The sequence below is a fragment of the Polyodon spathula genome, chromosome 1, assembly GCF_017654505.1.
Source record: "Polyodon spathula isolate WHYD16114869_AA chromosome 1, ASM1765450v1, whole genome shotgun sequence".
NCBI classification, from domain to species: Eukaryota; Metazoa; Chordata; class Actinopteri; order Acipenseriformes; family Polyodontidae; genus Polyodon; species Polyodon spathula.
Window position 1 is genome coordinate 30,165,111 of NC_054534.1, and position 17,143 is coordinate 30,182,253.

Here is a 17,143-nt window from a genome sequence, read left to right on the forward strand (position 1 = left end):
GGATTGTAACAATTTTGATTAAGATTTCTGGGATCCTACGTTTTAAAATAACTAATGTTTTTGGGAGTTTCTTTTAAATAAAACATCTGTGTTTTGAAGTCCACAGGCAAGACAAAATGCAATACAAAATATATGTTTTTTACCACACTATCTCACACTATCACACTAACTAATTCAGTTTTTGTTTTTTCAAAAGTCTTCAGAAAACAACCACCTTTTATGTTGATTTTATGGTTGATTTTCTATGAAAGGTAAAAAAAAATCCCAGAAAGTAGACTTTTGATGACTGTTGTGAAATGTAGGACATGACCTCACAGAATTATTTGGAAGAATGCCTTAAAAAAAGATAACATCAGTTCAGTTGCATAATAGGAACACCCTGCTAGCGATTTTCTGTCTCTGAATAAATATGTAGTTTACCTCTAGAAAAATAAACCTGAAATTATAATCACAAGGGAACTGTGATCGAAAAGTTATCACACACATGCTGCAATTAAGTTTCTTATTCCTCGGAATGAATTGTATGAATCTTACTTTCTGTGCAGACGGTCCAGATTTGACAAAGCAATGCATCATTCAATTTTATATAATTTTATAAAGGGACCAGAGGCCAAGCATTGGAATCAATAGGGGTGATCATTCTTTGGGAGAAGGATTCCCATTTAAACCAAAGACACAGTTCACCAAGTCCACCCATCAGTAAAATGTACAAGCAGCACTGGCAGGTCTCATTAAGGTCAATCTGATGTAGAGATAAAGATATGTCAGAATCTACTGGTTGGTTCAGAGATGGTAATCATGACGAGTGGAAAGAGCAAAGAAATATTTCAACACTCGCTTCAAATGCTCAGCACCCAATTGTGCATGCAGTTATCTTCTCTGCACAAAACTCACACAACAAAAATCAATCAATAACAAGTCCAAAATATTCTGACTGCCAGATATCAAACAAAAACCTAGTGTGACTACTATGATTATATTGATAGTATACACTTTGATGTCTTTTTTTTTCTCCTATGCTATCCATACATCCAGTGGTGAAATTCTGCCGGAACTCACCGGTACTCTGTACCGGGTCTTATTTTAATGCCAGCACAGGGTCCCGGGACTTATTTCATCTGCTTTTCATCCAGCGTGCTTGCATTCCGTTCATTCACACTAGCGCAACGTTTCTCAGATGCACTTTCATTCAGCACAGTTCATGCTGCTTGCATTCTGTTTCCTAATACTGCTTCTCTGTCTGTTAGCTGCTACTGGCCACCATTAAAGTCAGTTCTGCATGTTGATTGGCCGAGCTTTCATTCTTTTTAGATTTCATGCTGGCACGCGTCACAAATCTCTGCCCATTTCGTTTTGTGTCAGTGCTCATTAGTTGATCAACGAGAGAAGCTCTTAGCAGTGCAACGTGAAAACAACGTCATGGAGTAATTGTTATTTTCTTAAGTTTGGAGAAACTATCTGAATATTCAAATGACCTTTACTGCCATAAATTACACAGTTGATAAATATTTGAAATAATTATCACAACGTGTTTTGTCTTGCACTGATTTTCTTGCCAGAATTTGCACAAAAAATGTGTAAGATGGAAAGTGATGTGTGGGACAGCAGGGATTAACATAAAAAGACAGGCTCAACAAAGCAGTGCTGCTTCAGAATGGACAAGCGAGTCAGATGCAGGTGTGCTTTTACGCTTTCCAAACACTGGCCCAACTTGTAAGGCAAATGTTAAGCACAAAGATCAAAGTTTTGTTTTGTTGTGATCCTAGCATTTTTTATTATGAGGACTGTAAAAGATTGTAAACAGTGAGATGTTTTTTTTTTCTTTGTACAATGCCCCCTTTTCTACAGTTTATTTAAGTTAAATCTGAGTTTGCACTTGCGTGTAAAGGCATATGTAAACTACAGTAATGATATTACTTTATGAAAATGTGTAATTTGTCAATTTGTTGTTGTGTAGGAACCACAATGCCAGGGATATATTAATAGATCATAATATAATTCATCTACACAGAAACGCAACAGAGAAGCACAGAGAATGTATTGTAGGATAAGTAATCTTTAATAATAATAATAATAATAATAATAATAACAACTGGGATATATGTTCTAATCCGAAGTTATCAAACAGCATGGCCAGGTCCTGTTGTAAGTGAGCACCCAGGGTTTGGCAAGTATGGGGAGGATTTCAGAGAATAAAATGGAGATTGAAATGGCCAGGTCATTTTGTTAAGAGTAGTGTCTGGTACATTAAAAAATAGAGGGTATTTCAGCCGGTATTGCACACTGTTTGACCTTGACATTTGTTCATAGCACAGTTGTTTTCTTTATACACATTTTGTATAACATCCCCCCTTTTTTAGCATATCATGAAACAAAACTCCATCTCTACAACAGCTACTGCATAGGGTAATGTTTCTTAATACTTATCATTTAAGGGTTAACTGAAGTGTTATATAACAGTACATGACTGAATGATACATGCAGAAGGGTACACAGCTTTCAGTATTTTCAGCTTCTTTGTTGATGATGAATTGATTATATTTTATCAGTTATTTTTTAAGGCTTATTTTGTATTCATAAATGCACTGTGTACCGGCTGCACAGATGAGTACCTGTGCTTTTTAACACTGTATAAACAACAACCGAGAGATTCTGGTAGTGGCCTGCATACTGCAAAATGAGGAACCATCTGCATTTGACGTTTTATTTGAGACAATATATACATTTTTCTAGTGTAGTGGATGGATAGCATTGGGGCTCCAGATGATGGTAAAAAAATAAACCATTAGTAAAACTAATATCAAAATAACAGATAAAACAAACAAGTGTAGGTGTATATTCATGGGAAATTAAAAGATGTGGTGGAAAAAGAAATCCTGATTTTCTAAAGAAAAATTATTTTATTGATTTGATTAGTGCACACTTTATGTTGTCTTACACTATAATTGATTTGCATCACGTTATGGTAGCTTCTCCTCCCATTTCCCTTTATTTGTCTTATTGGGCACTGTCTAATTGAATTATTGATCAATTTATGCACCTGAATATAAATAGGACATGTTTTTTACGGACAGGATATCCATCTTGGGGTTAGTGTCTATGAGTTTGGAGTTTGGAACGATGAGTAAGAGAGAGAGGAGTAGATCAGTAAATGGAGCATCCCAACAATAAGTATTGGGAAGATTGTATGCTGGTGAGCAGCTTGAGTGTGTTTAGCCTGTTTGGAGGTCGATTGCAGTTTAAGAAGTGTACAGAATAAGCTATATTGTGATGCTGGTTTCTCTCTCGCTCTCTTTGTGTGTTCCCTCCCCTGCACGGACATTGTGTGTATGTGTGTGTGTTGCAGGTATTTGTACTTTTGTACCATGGTATTGTTTTATTTTAACTGTTTTACAGTGTCTTTGAATGTGTATCTCCACTTTATTTGTTGGGTAGCAGCATTGTCAATACATGAATACATGACCTCATTAATGTGAACCTTGTTTAACTGCTTGAAATCTTGTTACCTGTTAATGGGTGAATGGGATTATTGTCTTATTATACAATTACTGTTTTAAACCATGTATTGCTATTGGAAGTTTACATTAAACAAATGACTGCTAAAATGTATCTGTGTGATTTTCTTGATGACCTTGTTCTTACATTTTTTAGATCTGTTATCTGAATAAAAACAACCTAAAGGATCTTATATAATTTGTTTTGTGCCTTATCGCACTGAAATGGCGTAGTCGCTCTACATCTTGTGATATTTTGGCATTAAAGGCAGGTGTGTGCTGCTTGTGGTGTTGCTGTAAGCTATCTATGTTGATGGGGAGGCATTACACACACACACACACACACACACACACACACACACATATATATATATATATATATATATATATATATATATATATATATATATATATATATATATATATTATATTATATATACAAGTATAACTTTGTTCATACAAAGGTTGCAAAATCCAAACAGATAACTCCCCCCTCCACACACAGACACATCAGAGCTGTTAGTTGGAATATATTTTTCACAACACCCTATTCATCTGCCCTTTTCCCTTTATTATAATGATTGTTTATTGTCTTTGCCAAATAGAAGCAATGTTCATTGGGTGTGTGTAGGCAAACACCCTGTTATGAAACATGTGTGGCATAGGTTTCAAACGTTCTGGCTAGTGGCCAGGGTTTCCATGTTTTACCAAGTGTAGGGAAGTAGGGCAGTGTGTATCAATACAGGTCGGAAATAGGTTTGGGAACCAAACAATAAAAAACATATTTATGTGTTTATGTCCCCAGTGATTCATATTTGTGTGTTTATGTCCCCAGTACTTCACCAGCTAAGCGATACTTCTGGGTAGTCGTGCAATGAGGAGCCTGCTGGTAAAATCATTGGCAGTCTTGATTAGGAACCCCTGCAGGCAAAGAAGGAAAATCATACAGGACTAGTTTGCCTCACCACAGCGACCACAGTGCGCAACTCATAATAAAACAAATCATAAATTAGAACAAGTTATTTGGCACTTGAGCAATACACACATTTATTTAATTTATCCAATTTAAAGAATAGCTCTTTCAATGACTTCTGTAATTTTCTGCTGTTCCAGAAAGTTACCTGCAAAAACAATTGAACAGACTTCTGAGAAAATGGCACTGTCATAATTGATAAAAGAGAAACTTCCATGGATAATCCACTGTTTAACTGTCTTATGTAAGGATGTGCTAATAACATGACCCCCATTACATTCTATTGTTACTAATACTGATCCAGAACTGTACAAACATAAATGTGTACATTATCAGTATCAGAGATTCACAACTTGGTTTGGGTGGAACACATTGCAGTCCAGGTAGAGGAAGCTATGTGATCTAACCACTAAATAAAACAGGTACTGTATAATCCCTGAAACCAGAGATCCAGCCCATTGGTGGTGTTCAGCCAGTGCTGGAGGCTGAGGGCAAGCCCTGAGACTGCAAGCCACTGTTGGCTCTACTACAGTTCAGAAATCATAGCAGTATTGTTTTGGAGCCCACTAGAATATGTCTTTCAGAATTAGCATATTCTAAAAATAAATTTGCTAATTTTGTTTTTTACCATGCCTTTTTTTATGGTTATGCTAGAAATGTGCTATAGTTTACCATGGATTGCCATTTTTTTAATATGCTTTACCATGTATCTCTGGGATTTACAATGCTTCCACTTTGCTTTATTTATTTATACTTAGCTATGCTTTTACTATGATAAGTAATAGGACATAATATAGATGTTCAGTAGCCTCAGGACGGCTCTTGCTTGTAAAGGTGATATTTTATTCCCCCCTTTGTAACTGTAAGAGAAAGGGTTAATAAACATGTGTCTTTGTGTTGTTTCTGCAAAGGATAAGAAAAATAAGTGTAGCTTTCCACTCCAAGCTGCTGAATGAAAAGAAGCTTGTCATTGCTCTGCTTGTGTTCCCCGGGACTCTGTTACACTCCTGCCTCTGACCGTCACATACCACCCGGAGTGAGCAACTCAAGATGACGCCTTTTATCCCAGGAATTATTTAACCTGTAACACAAAGACCCAGCTACCTTCCTCTGAATTCCGCAGCCCCTCATGCATCAGTTTAATTTTATTAAAAGATTTCATCTGGGCCTATCTTGCCTTCTGTAACAGATGCATCACAACACAAATCATCAGCTGGCTCTGACCTCTGGCACCATTTCAGAGGCTTGATAATAATAAATCCCTATCCTGAAATAGTTTCCGCAGATTACCTCAATCAATCAAAATTCTGGGAGCTTTGCAACCATTAATGTCACCAGCCATGATCTAACATGGCAGGAATCCATCTAAATCAGCCATTATTACTGAAAAAGCCTTAAAATAAAGGTAGTGACTCCCAGCATAAATTGCTCTTCCACCTTTGTCAGGCACTTAGTGATGGTTTTAATGTAGCTTTCTGATCTAGTTATCACGACATGTGGTCCGCAAAACTATTTCCGTGCCTGAAATAATTAGGAAAAAATCATTTCTTCAGCCATTTATTTGAGCAGGTTTTCACATGTTGTTTTTCTTTTTAATTCTGTATGAAATACAGGTTTATTAATAAATAAACACTATATACAATACACCTGACAAAAAATAATATATATATATATATATATATATATATATATATATATATATATATATATATATATATATATATATATATATTAAAATATATACTGTATACATTATATGTAAACTACATGTACTGTATTTCAAAATGGTAGTATGTTTGATTATTACTGTTCCTGCTGTGATAGTATAATAATGTTATTTGTTTAGCTCTGTAACCCTGTGGCAGTTTTAATGTCCTAATATACTGGGTGTGCAGGTGCATTGATATGACAGAAGTCATCTCTCATCATGAGCACCACTGGTCATGTTAGATGTGGACCAGACCTTTCCAGATGAATATCTCTCCAGGAAGTAGTTGAATACACTTCCTCTATGTTTTATTGTAGCCGGTATACTGGACCTTAAATACAATGATCCAGATGGTGTATTTTTGACCAGAATATGTTTTTAAAGTGCTTACAACAAAACACCTTGATAAATAAAACTGATCCTCAGATAATTTTGATCATTGATAATGGCTTGGATTCACTGCGTACAACATAACTTTAAGCACGACAACCAGCAGGTGTTATTATTTATTTATTTATTTATGAGTAGTTCCTGAGTACAATCTCTGGGCCTGATTTACGAAAGGGTGCTAACTTTGGAGTTAGCGTGCACGTAAAGTAGTTAGCCTAACAAGCGTGATATATCTAAATTTACTACCCCATTTACTAACAGGGAACGCATTAATTTACATGCACAGCATTTGGCTAATTTACATACCATACCATGCACGTTACATGTATTGTGAGTGATAATTTAATGTACATGATATCAAAAGCCCCAGCAGTCCAGACGTATCTTTTGGTCAATAGCTTATTGTGAAGGTGGAGGTGGCTTACATTGACTGAAAATGAGTGATCAACAGACACAGCACTCAGCAGGGGACAGGCAGAGGCAACGTAAAGTGAAACTGCACTGCTTACCTTTTCATTTTAACATGTATTCCTTGTGTGATGTGAAAAAATAAATAAATAAACAAAACACTTTTTTCCTTTCTCCTTTAATGAGTACTTAGTTTCTAAAATTGCATTGTAGTGTATCGTTCTGGAATTCTTTAAGACAACCCGCACATTCCACATGTGCAGTCTGCATTGGATGAGTGACATTCCCATTATGCCAAACACAGCTGACAGTGGTAGTAAAATAGCCAGTCATATAGCACACAGCACACATAGTTTTCATTTGGATAGCATTTTCACAGCTTGTCAGTATCTTTTTCTTCAGTGCTGATAAAAACTTTATATTTTGGAATACAAGTTAAATATTGAGAATTAGCATTATACATATGTTTTTTGTCAGTGTTCTAGGATAGCTGCTTAGTTATATCTGCCTATTTCTGTACTATAAAATGCATTAAGTAATATGTTGATTAAATGATTGAAATCGTGCCTGCATGCTTGAAATGATGCCGTGGGGGGTAATGTGTTTTGCGTAGTATATTTGAGTATATTGGCCTACGTACATTTTTTTTTTTTTTTTTTTACGGTGCGGCCCACCAACTGAACAGTCTTAACTTAAATGGTCCTTGCTGCCAGATTTTTCCATCAAACAAATGTTCATAAAAGTAATTCAGCAAGATGTATTTATTTTGCATTAGTGAAACAGTGAATCAAACAAACAAATCTGTTGAATCAGTAAAAAGAACCGAACTGCACATCACTAGTTTTCATGCAAGATAAATAGCGCGCCCATCAGTGGTTAAAGCCTGGTTCCCATACGCACTAATAAACGATCCCTTTAATGCACGCACTGAAATTAACGTCCTTTAGTAAATACCATGTGAATACAGCTCATCTTATTATTCTGAGATGGATGCTCATTTAAATATATAATCATGCATTACAATACACATCGCATATTCATTCTGATTACCATAGTACGGCACAATAAAATTAGTGTGCACCATAATATGCCTACTATTTCGCATGATAATGAAAAAAAGTGCAATAGTGAATACGGAAACCATTAATGTGCACAGTAATTGCAATTATTGGGCACCATGAAGTTAAGTGCTCTTTTGTAAATGAGCCTCTTTGTGCTTGTAAATTGAGACTTTTTCAGCAGCTTTGTTTTGCAGTTCTCTCAAGGAAAATTGTATGAGATGACATTTCTTATACAACAAGAGATATCTTACACACAGTGTAACTTGCATTAATTAGTCCATATCTTGAATTAATCTAAACAAAACAAAACACAAGAAAAAATCCACATGATTATCAGCACAACAAACAGGTACCAGCAATAATTTCAATAAAGACCATGGAAAGGAAAGAAAATAAATTCATATCTGAAAACCAGCACCACTGAAGTTTTCAAAGTTTGCTAGCAGGTAGGGGATATATCTATATAGTACTAGGCTAACTATCTGAATCTCTTTTGACACCACAGTATCTGAACAGAAGTCACGCGACTTCCCTGAGATTGAAACCTGAAAACTCCCTGTTCATTGTCCTTTGTGCTAACCACACTATGCTGCCTCTGACTGAGACACTTATTTCTATGACTTATTTCATACATATGGTATCAAACTGTAATCATTTAAGATTCTTATTAAATTTCCGGAGGCACACAATGCTGTATTTAAACAGGGATTGTCACAGTGTGGAAGCTGTGAAATCTAGGATTTGCAATAAAAAGAGAAGGAGCCTAATGCTGGTGTTCTTGTGTGAAGGTGTGGTATTGCGGTCAAGGCTGGCCAGTGGCAGGATTAGCAAACGCAAAAGGTGGAAAAATAGTTCAGCATGGTTGTGTACTTTTATAAATAACAAAAGCAAACAAAAAATTTAAAAACAACTAAAAAATACAAATCAGAAACCCAGTCAGGGAGTTCAGCCTCAGACTTCTCCCTAAACTAACCAAACAACAAAGGATCTGGCTCCTCGTTCAAACCATGTGGCTGGGCTTAATTGATCATCAATCGATCCATTAAGACCCAGCCACATTATGCACATGGATTTGTTAGGGATTGGAAATTAACCCCATCAATGACAAACTCACATTAAAAATATATATCAAACTTTATTTTCAACAAAACACACAATGTATACATTTTGACATGCTTGGGCCCCAGCCCTGCTACAAAAGGTTACATCAAGTACAAAGGACAATCAGACTCAGAAAGCATCCTGAAGTGTTGATTCCATAGATATGGCTAGTTGGATTGATTATTACTACAAATCCATAACATACAATGCATCTTTTTTTTTTTTATCATAAAGATGTTTTTAAGATGGATTTGATGTTTTCTTGTGTGGTAACAGGGACATTTCTGGCATTCCCTGCATATGCAGATGCAATACTTAATGCAAAACCTATGCAAATCTGCTGGGAAATTTAATAGGATGTCAGCCACAATGTAGACAACTATCAACTGGCTGTTTCAGTCCCAGTAACATCCTACATAAACTATGTTTTATTGGAATGAGGTGACTGGGAAACTGGTTGCAACATGGTAGATTTGTATCTTAGGTTGGCTGGAAATCTGACGGCTCTCCTTGCGTTCTAGCTATTTCCATAGATATGGGGATTAGAGTAATAGATCAGCTTTATAGCTCCGCCTTTTTCTCAACCAAGCTGCATTTCCTGCCAGATGTGACACAGAAGTAGTATGTGTCAAGTTATATCTGATTTCACAAAAACCTTCCCTTTTAACCCTAACAGTTAAAGCCCGCCCACTTTCCATTGAACAGGAAATGGTAATACATTACATTGTGTCTCTAATTACTGTGTATTTACATAATAGTTATTTAGTAAATACATGTGTACTTACACATGCTTACCCGTGGTTTGGCCCCATTGAAAAATAAGGACCAGTGTGTGCATTTATATATTTCGTGTGCACACAAAGTTCAAACACACTGGTAAATAATATTGAAAAATCAACAGTTGTAATAATGTGAATCTTATTTTTAAAAGGGTGATGCAGTTAAGGCTACTTTTAAAATAGCTAAAAGAAAATAGCATAGCATCACCAAATGATTACTGCAGCAAAAACACATTCATTAGACTTAATAAAATAAATAACTATTATTGCATTTCCCTTATAAAAGTTGGGTCTCCTGTAGCAGTGGTTGTTCTTTTTTTTCCTAAGCCTGTACTTAAGTTGGCTTCTTGCTACTTTCAGCAACTCTGGAGACTTCTTCACATACTCATAAAAGTCAACGCAAGACATGCTGTAGTTCAGCTGCACCAGTAACTCTGCTTTCACAACACTTTTTTTGCTGTTTTCACTTTGTGTTATTTGTGTTGTTTGATCAATATTTTTCTTTGAAATTATTTCTCACTTTATTTGCTGTAAAATGAAATAATCATCATATAGCTTGTCAAAATCAATCTCAAGGCAAAGAACTTTGGCCAACTTCTCAATAGCCATTGTATTTCATTGTCTAGAGAGAGGACTGACATTTGTTTGAAAATAGATGTGTCGGAATCATACCAATGCTCAAGGTATGCGACAATACCTTATCTGCTTCCTCCTCTATTCGATAGAGAGACATTGAGCAAAATAGCCTGCGCTGATCATTCATAGATTTGTTCTCTTTCCTTCTCTTTAGCTTAAAATTAAGACCTTCCATGACACAGTCTAGTTCTGTACAGTTGGCATCATTGCTTTCTAGCTCTTTGAGTGCTTCATAAAGTTCTGCCATCAGGTTACATAGGAAGTAAATGTAACACCGAGGATGGGACCCCACCCAAAATGCCTTGAGTATCCCTTAGAGCACGGTCAAGATGATTATTAAGAAGTGGAAGGTGTATGGCACCACCAAGACCCTGCCTAGATCAGGCAGTCCCTCTAAACTGGATTACTGAGCAAGAAGGAGACTGATCAGAGAGACTACCAAGAGGCCAATGGCAACTTTACAAGAGCTACAGGCTTTTATGGCCAAGACTGGTCAAAGTGTACACGTGACAACAATATCCCAAGCACTCCACAAATCTGGCCTGTATGATAGTGTGGCAAAAAGGATGCCATTACTCAAGAAAGTCCACCTTGAATCCCGTTTGAAGTATATATATATATATGGGTTGTATGACATTATATCGCAACTTTCAATGCATGTTCTAAATTTAACTGGTTGAAACAGTTACATTAACAAATACATTGAAATATTGTCCTGTAAAGTCTACCAGCAGAACTGCACATAATTTAGAATAGTAATTAATATTGCTAGAATTTCTACAGGGAAAACTAACATTAGAAAATAAAACAAGGGTAAATGCATTTGTAAGTTTTAAATACATACTTTTTTTACTTTCTGTAGGAGACTGAATTAAAAAAAAAAAAAAAGACAGAAACCGTGAGTTACAACATAGTTCACTGGCACTTTTGCTGAATAAATCGTTTCCTTGACAGAAGAAAACAAAATACACAAAATGTGCCCACCTGGGACTTTGTTTTGTATGCAGCTTCACTAAACTAATACTACTGCCTGGGTTCTAGCCAACACAACTAACTATCTTACCAGTTTCGGTGAAGGGGACACGTTGCGATGACATGGTCTTGCAGGATTTCATGAGTGGGTTAAGCAGGAAGACATAGGGTTACAATGACCAGGGACGCTACAGTCTATGGTAAGATTTCTATACTCAAAGCCCTGCAGTTATACATGAACTTAAAGAAACAGGGAATGGTAGAAGCCTGTATATGCTTGTTGTCACACACATATACAGCCCCTTGCTATATTGCTGTAGTTTCACAATAACTTAAGTAGAGTGACAATTTGACAGCTTCTTCAATTAGTTTTGGTACCAATTATGCCGTGGTCTGCCTGATGGTAAATCTCCCAACGAGTATTCCAGCTCCCCATAACCTGTCATAGGCTGAAGCAAGTCCTCTGACTCAATGCATGCTTGGAATATAGTGCCTTGATACATTTGCTTCACTAGACTAACTTATTTGCTAACCATTATAACATTTTTGAGCGGTAAGTCTGCATGGTAATTCTGCAAGTTTACTTCTCCTTGTCCATGCTTTTACTATGCATTTACTGTGCTTTACCGTGGTTAACCTTTTTTTTTTATTTATTTATTTTTATCCTGCTTTACATGCATGTATGTAATATACCTTGCTTGCTGGTGCTTTACCATGCTTCCACTATGTTTTCTTTTTACCATATGGTATACCACAGAGTTTTGCTAGTGGAAAACATTTGCCCTTCAGGTAACAATAGTGACCGACACTGCACATTAATTCCCTCAGTGTGTTTTCAGAAAACATAATGTGGTTTCTTCCTCAGCGAATTAGTATTTCAGTAAAAGTGTAATCTACAGTCCATATTTGTGTAAGCATGGTTATCATGGTTAATTTGCACAGTTTTTGTGTATATCATTTTACATGTCTAATATGGTTATCCTGTAGAGGCAATGTATGTATTTAATAAAACATATAAGGGTGTGAGTCTGGTGCACTAGAATAGGCTGTCTTTTAGGAATGCATTAGAGTGCCCTTGGGTAGTTACTAGCCTTGGTCAAACTTTTCTGTTTATTAGGCTGTAGATTCATGATGAAACCCTTGGCATGGAAGGTACAATATTGCACTGTGTATACATGTAACACAACAGAACATGTGTTTGACTGATGTGTGCACTGTCTGAAAATGTTAATAATGCAAGTGTAAAATAAAATGTTCTCAGTTTGAGAAAGTTAATCATCATCATTTTTTAAATTAATATGTAATGCCATAAAAAAAAGCTATTGGGGCTATGTAATAAAATCTGATAGGAACCAAATGAAAAATAAAGTGCTTATGTTTTACTTTGGTGTACAGCAGGATAGCCCCAACTATGATGGAAAAAATAGCGTGAGAACTTACAGAAAGAGTTTCCATAGAGTACATGTGTTGAATATAAAAAACTTTCAACAAACAACCACTCCCTTTGACAGCTTGCTGTTCAGGATGCATTTGTGGTTTCATCTCAACATCATCAGAGACATTATAATGTTAGGCCACAAAGGAAGCTGCACAGCTCACAAAATAGCTTCAGCAAAGCGGTGCAAGCCTTGAACATGATGTTCTTCTTTAAGAACCTGATGTTTTGGAAAGTTTTTGCATCAGAAAGGAAATAAAGACACTGATATTTCTTTATTTTTTCCTTGTTGCAGAAATGTTTGTTTTTCGTTTCTACCATAATGCACTGCCAAAATAATTTTTTGCTCCACTAAATCTATATAAACTGCAACAGTTGTATGAACCTGTTCGTCAAAAATTATGGAAAAGACTTTACAAAGGTCATAACAGTGGGTTCCCGTGCAACTGGATCAACTCTGAACGCAGTGGATGCATTGATCAACATATCCATCAAGTCTCCTGGGTGTTCTTGGAATGACAGCGTTTGCAGAAAACCACTTCTTCTGGTCACGATTCATCGAGCCCGCACCTGTTATCAACTTAGTGTGACAAACAACAGATGTCCTACAGGGGCCCAGCCCAAAGCACAGAAACCTTCAACACTGCTTCCACTCATGCAGTGCACCTCGAGCGAGGCCCTTCCATCTATTCAGGCCATTCTGTATTGTTTTTGTTCAGTTGGTGTAGGTCTGTGTGAAGGATTGCGTGACCCAGTGGAGTTATGTGTGTCACCAGCCTTTCTCATCTGGTGTTTTAATAGTGCGTTTCTTTATTTTGATTATTTTATTGTACAAGAATATGTGTGAAATTTTATGCAGATATAAAAAATAAATAATAAAATGAGTGATTCAGTTACTAGCATGATGCTTTGCACAACCTGCATTGTGTTTCCTATTGCACTGGGGTAATGCCATCAGTCACCATTGTGTGGCAAACCACAATAGTATACACCTTCGACTCTTAAAGAAAACACAAGGACATTATAAACACTTGTCTTGATTGGGTTACTTGGTTACATAATACTGTATTTAAGACATTCTGTATATTGAAAGGGCAATGATAACTGCTAGCAATGACAATGCAAGTATTGTAGTATTACAACCTGTATTATGTACTTGTTAATTAGGCTGGGGAAATAAAACAAAATATTCAAACACACTTGAAAACCATCTTTAATTACCATACTCACAATTACAGGCTGTTTAGTACAAAGTGACCTGCATTTATTTTGAAGCAGGATAGTTTTCAGAGTCTATGTGCTGTGGTTATACTTTGTCTTACAATATTTTGTCTTGAATAAAACATTCTTATTAATGAATCCCCATTTTTATTCCTACTATTCTCAGACTTTGGGATGATTGTACCTGCATTCAGCTGGGGGCACCAGGCAAGAAAAAAAAAACATTCCAGTACATCTTATTTGCCACCAACACTTGGTGGTTCTCAACTGCACTGTTATAGTATTCACATAAATTATAACTGTTTCTTTATTTAAAAATAATAACAACTTTTATTCACCATTCAGCTTTTTAATCAGCTTTTTCCCCCCATCTAGTACTTTGGTGTTTCTCCTGAAAAAAAAAAAAAAAACATAAAAAAAGTGCCATTCAGATGAGAGTAGATTACATTAGATCCGGCTTAGCTGTCTACTGCCTAGGTCAGGAGTTTTCCATAAAACAAACTGTGGGTCCATTATTGGCCTGCAAACTGGTTATAGTACATAAAGAAGCAATGGGGTGCCAAATCATTAGCTCTGACGTGCAGCACTCAAGAAAGCTTATGAAAGCCATTTAGGGCACACAGCTGCTATCTATGCAGTCATAAAGACTGTCTAGGTGGTTTAAGTTCCTTGAACTGATTGCAGGACATCAAACAAGTTTATGCAAATAGTCAACCACAGTTCAGAGTACACTGCTGAAAGAATGAAGCAAAATTAATGTTTCACAGTGAGTGGTTAATGTTTGCCTGGTCTATCTGAGCAGCATGCAGCAATTCACTGACATGCATTTCAACAGAATGATGTCCAACACCAACCTGCACTCCCCCGCTCCCCAGACCCCCACCACACACACCCACTGCCCCAGAGAGAAAGAGACAGAGAGAGAGACCATAGTGCACACATGCCAAGTAACATATATTTTGTGGTTAATCCTGGATTTTGCAGCTTATCTAGAGCTGCTGCATTTTTTTTTTAACATGTGTAGGGGTGCTGTGTTAATTTAGGTTGACAGTTAGTTGATTAACGTTAGTTTGTCAATTACTTTATTATTATAGCTTATTAACATACACTTGCCTATTGCTTTTCTCTTACATATTCTGTCAATTTCATATGTTAATGCACATGGGTAATGACAAGTAATACATATTTATTTATTGATTGATTCATATTGTGTCTGGTGGTCAACTCAGGCTAGGAGAACACTTTGATTGCTTCCTAAGGGGCATTCTCTTAACTGGAGACTACTGTACTATTTTTGTAATTGATAATTGCAATGGTGCTTTATTTCATTGATATTTTAATTGCAAAGGTTGTGTAATTGTGAGGGGGGATTTTTAAGATACTGTAGAGTTTTATTAGTTTTATCAGAGTTGGTGCTAGGCAACTTGCCACTCATATCAGTCAGGTAATGATTATTTTATTGATTTTTTAAATCAATAGGTTTTTGATTCAACTTGTATTGTGCAATCGCTGTGTGTGTTCGTATATAACTTGGTTTCTAAAATTGTACGGATCATGTACAGATTATATGGGGTTTCCACAGTATATGGGATTTTGAAATTGCTGTTTCATAACTTCAATAACGTCATCATTTTAAACTGTAATATGAAACTACTAAATGTACTGGTTGAAAATAAATGTTTTGGCAAAAGCATTGACATTTCTTTGATATTACAAATTAGATTTTTCTTGCTTAACAACTATTCTACAAAATAAAAACACTATCCAAAATGGATAGGTTGTTGGGCAGATAGTAATATTAGAATAAGCTAAGCACACCGAAATGATATATCTTTTTAATTTACATAGCACACATGGATCCCAATTTAACATGAATCTGTGCTGTCAAACGCACTGGGAAACAAAAGTTTACCTGAGGTGAAAACTGAACCATTGTCATTACAATATTATATAAAAAACATGCTCCCAATGTACCATATGTTTTGAAAATACAAACTTAGCAAAAGGGCAAGACCGACATTGTAATGCCAGCTACTACCTTTCTCAATACTGTCATTCTAATTACACACAGCCTTGAAATTAACTTCATGCTTTTAGAATACTTGCACAAGTCCCAGTTTCTTTGAGATACACGAATGGCTTATCACGGATCAATTGAATAACCCTACACACCTGTCTGTTAAATGCATTGGTGATGATGGGAGTCTGTAAATCTGAACTGTCTCAGTCTGTCCCGGTGTAATGCCAAACAGTGTCTCCAGAAGAAAAGTGTCTCACCAGTGATACAGAGCCATCTGGTCACCTCAGTAATAATGGCATATTTAACGATGTATCTAAATTGCCTATGCTAGGCCTTCCTCCAGGCCTGTTTTCTATACACTCCAAGAATAGGACTATAAAGTGCTAAATAGCTTTAAATGTCTTAAATCTGTACTCAGTTTATCCTATTCAGTTGGCAGCAGATATAAAAAATAAAAAAAAACGTTTTTAAACTAGGCTCACTAGCAGGGTTCCTATTGGCTCCTCCAGAAAGGCACTTCTGCAAAGGAGGGCACTGTCAGCCAATAAATCAGGAGTTTGCTGACTCGAATCCTGGGCATGATGATCTTGGCTGAGGGACCACAGAAAGTGCTGGATTGACTTTTTGCACTTGTGGGTTGGAGAGGGAAATAGACTCAGTTCCCCTCTATGTTTTAGCATTGTTCAGCTACCCCTGTTAGATTGGTGTCTCATATGTGTAGGCAGAGATTCCCCAGGTTTATCTTTGGGGCTCAGTAACTTGGTAAATTCTGTTTCTTAGTTTAATAGGTACAGCCAATTGGCTCAACAAGCAGAATGGAGGTCACCCATTGATCTTCAGTCCTCCTGTTAGTGTGTCGCTGCGCTGAGGCAACATTCATATTGGGATTTCAAATTGTGTAAATTAAAATAAATAGGCCCCTCTCTGACCTTTTCTATATTTGCA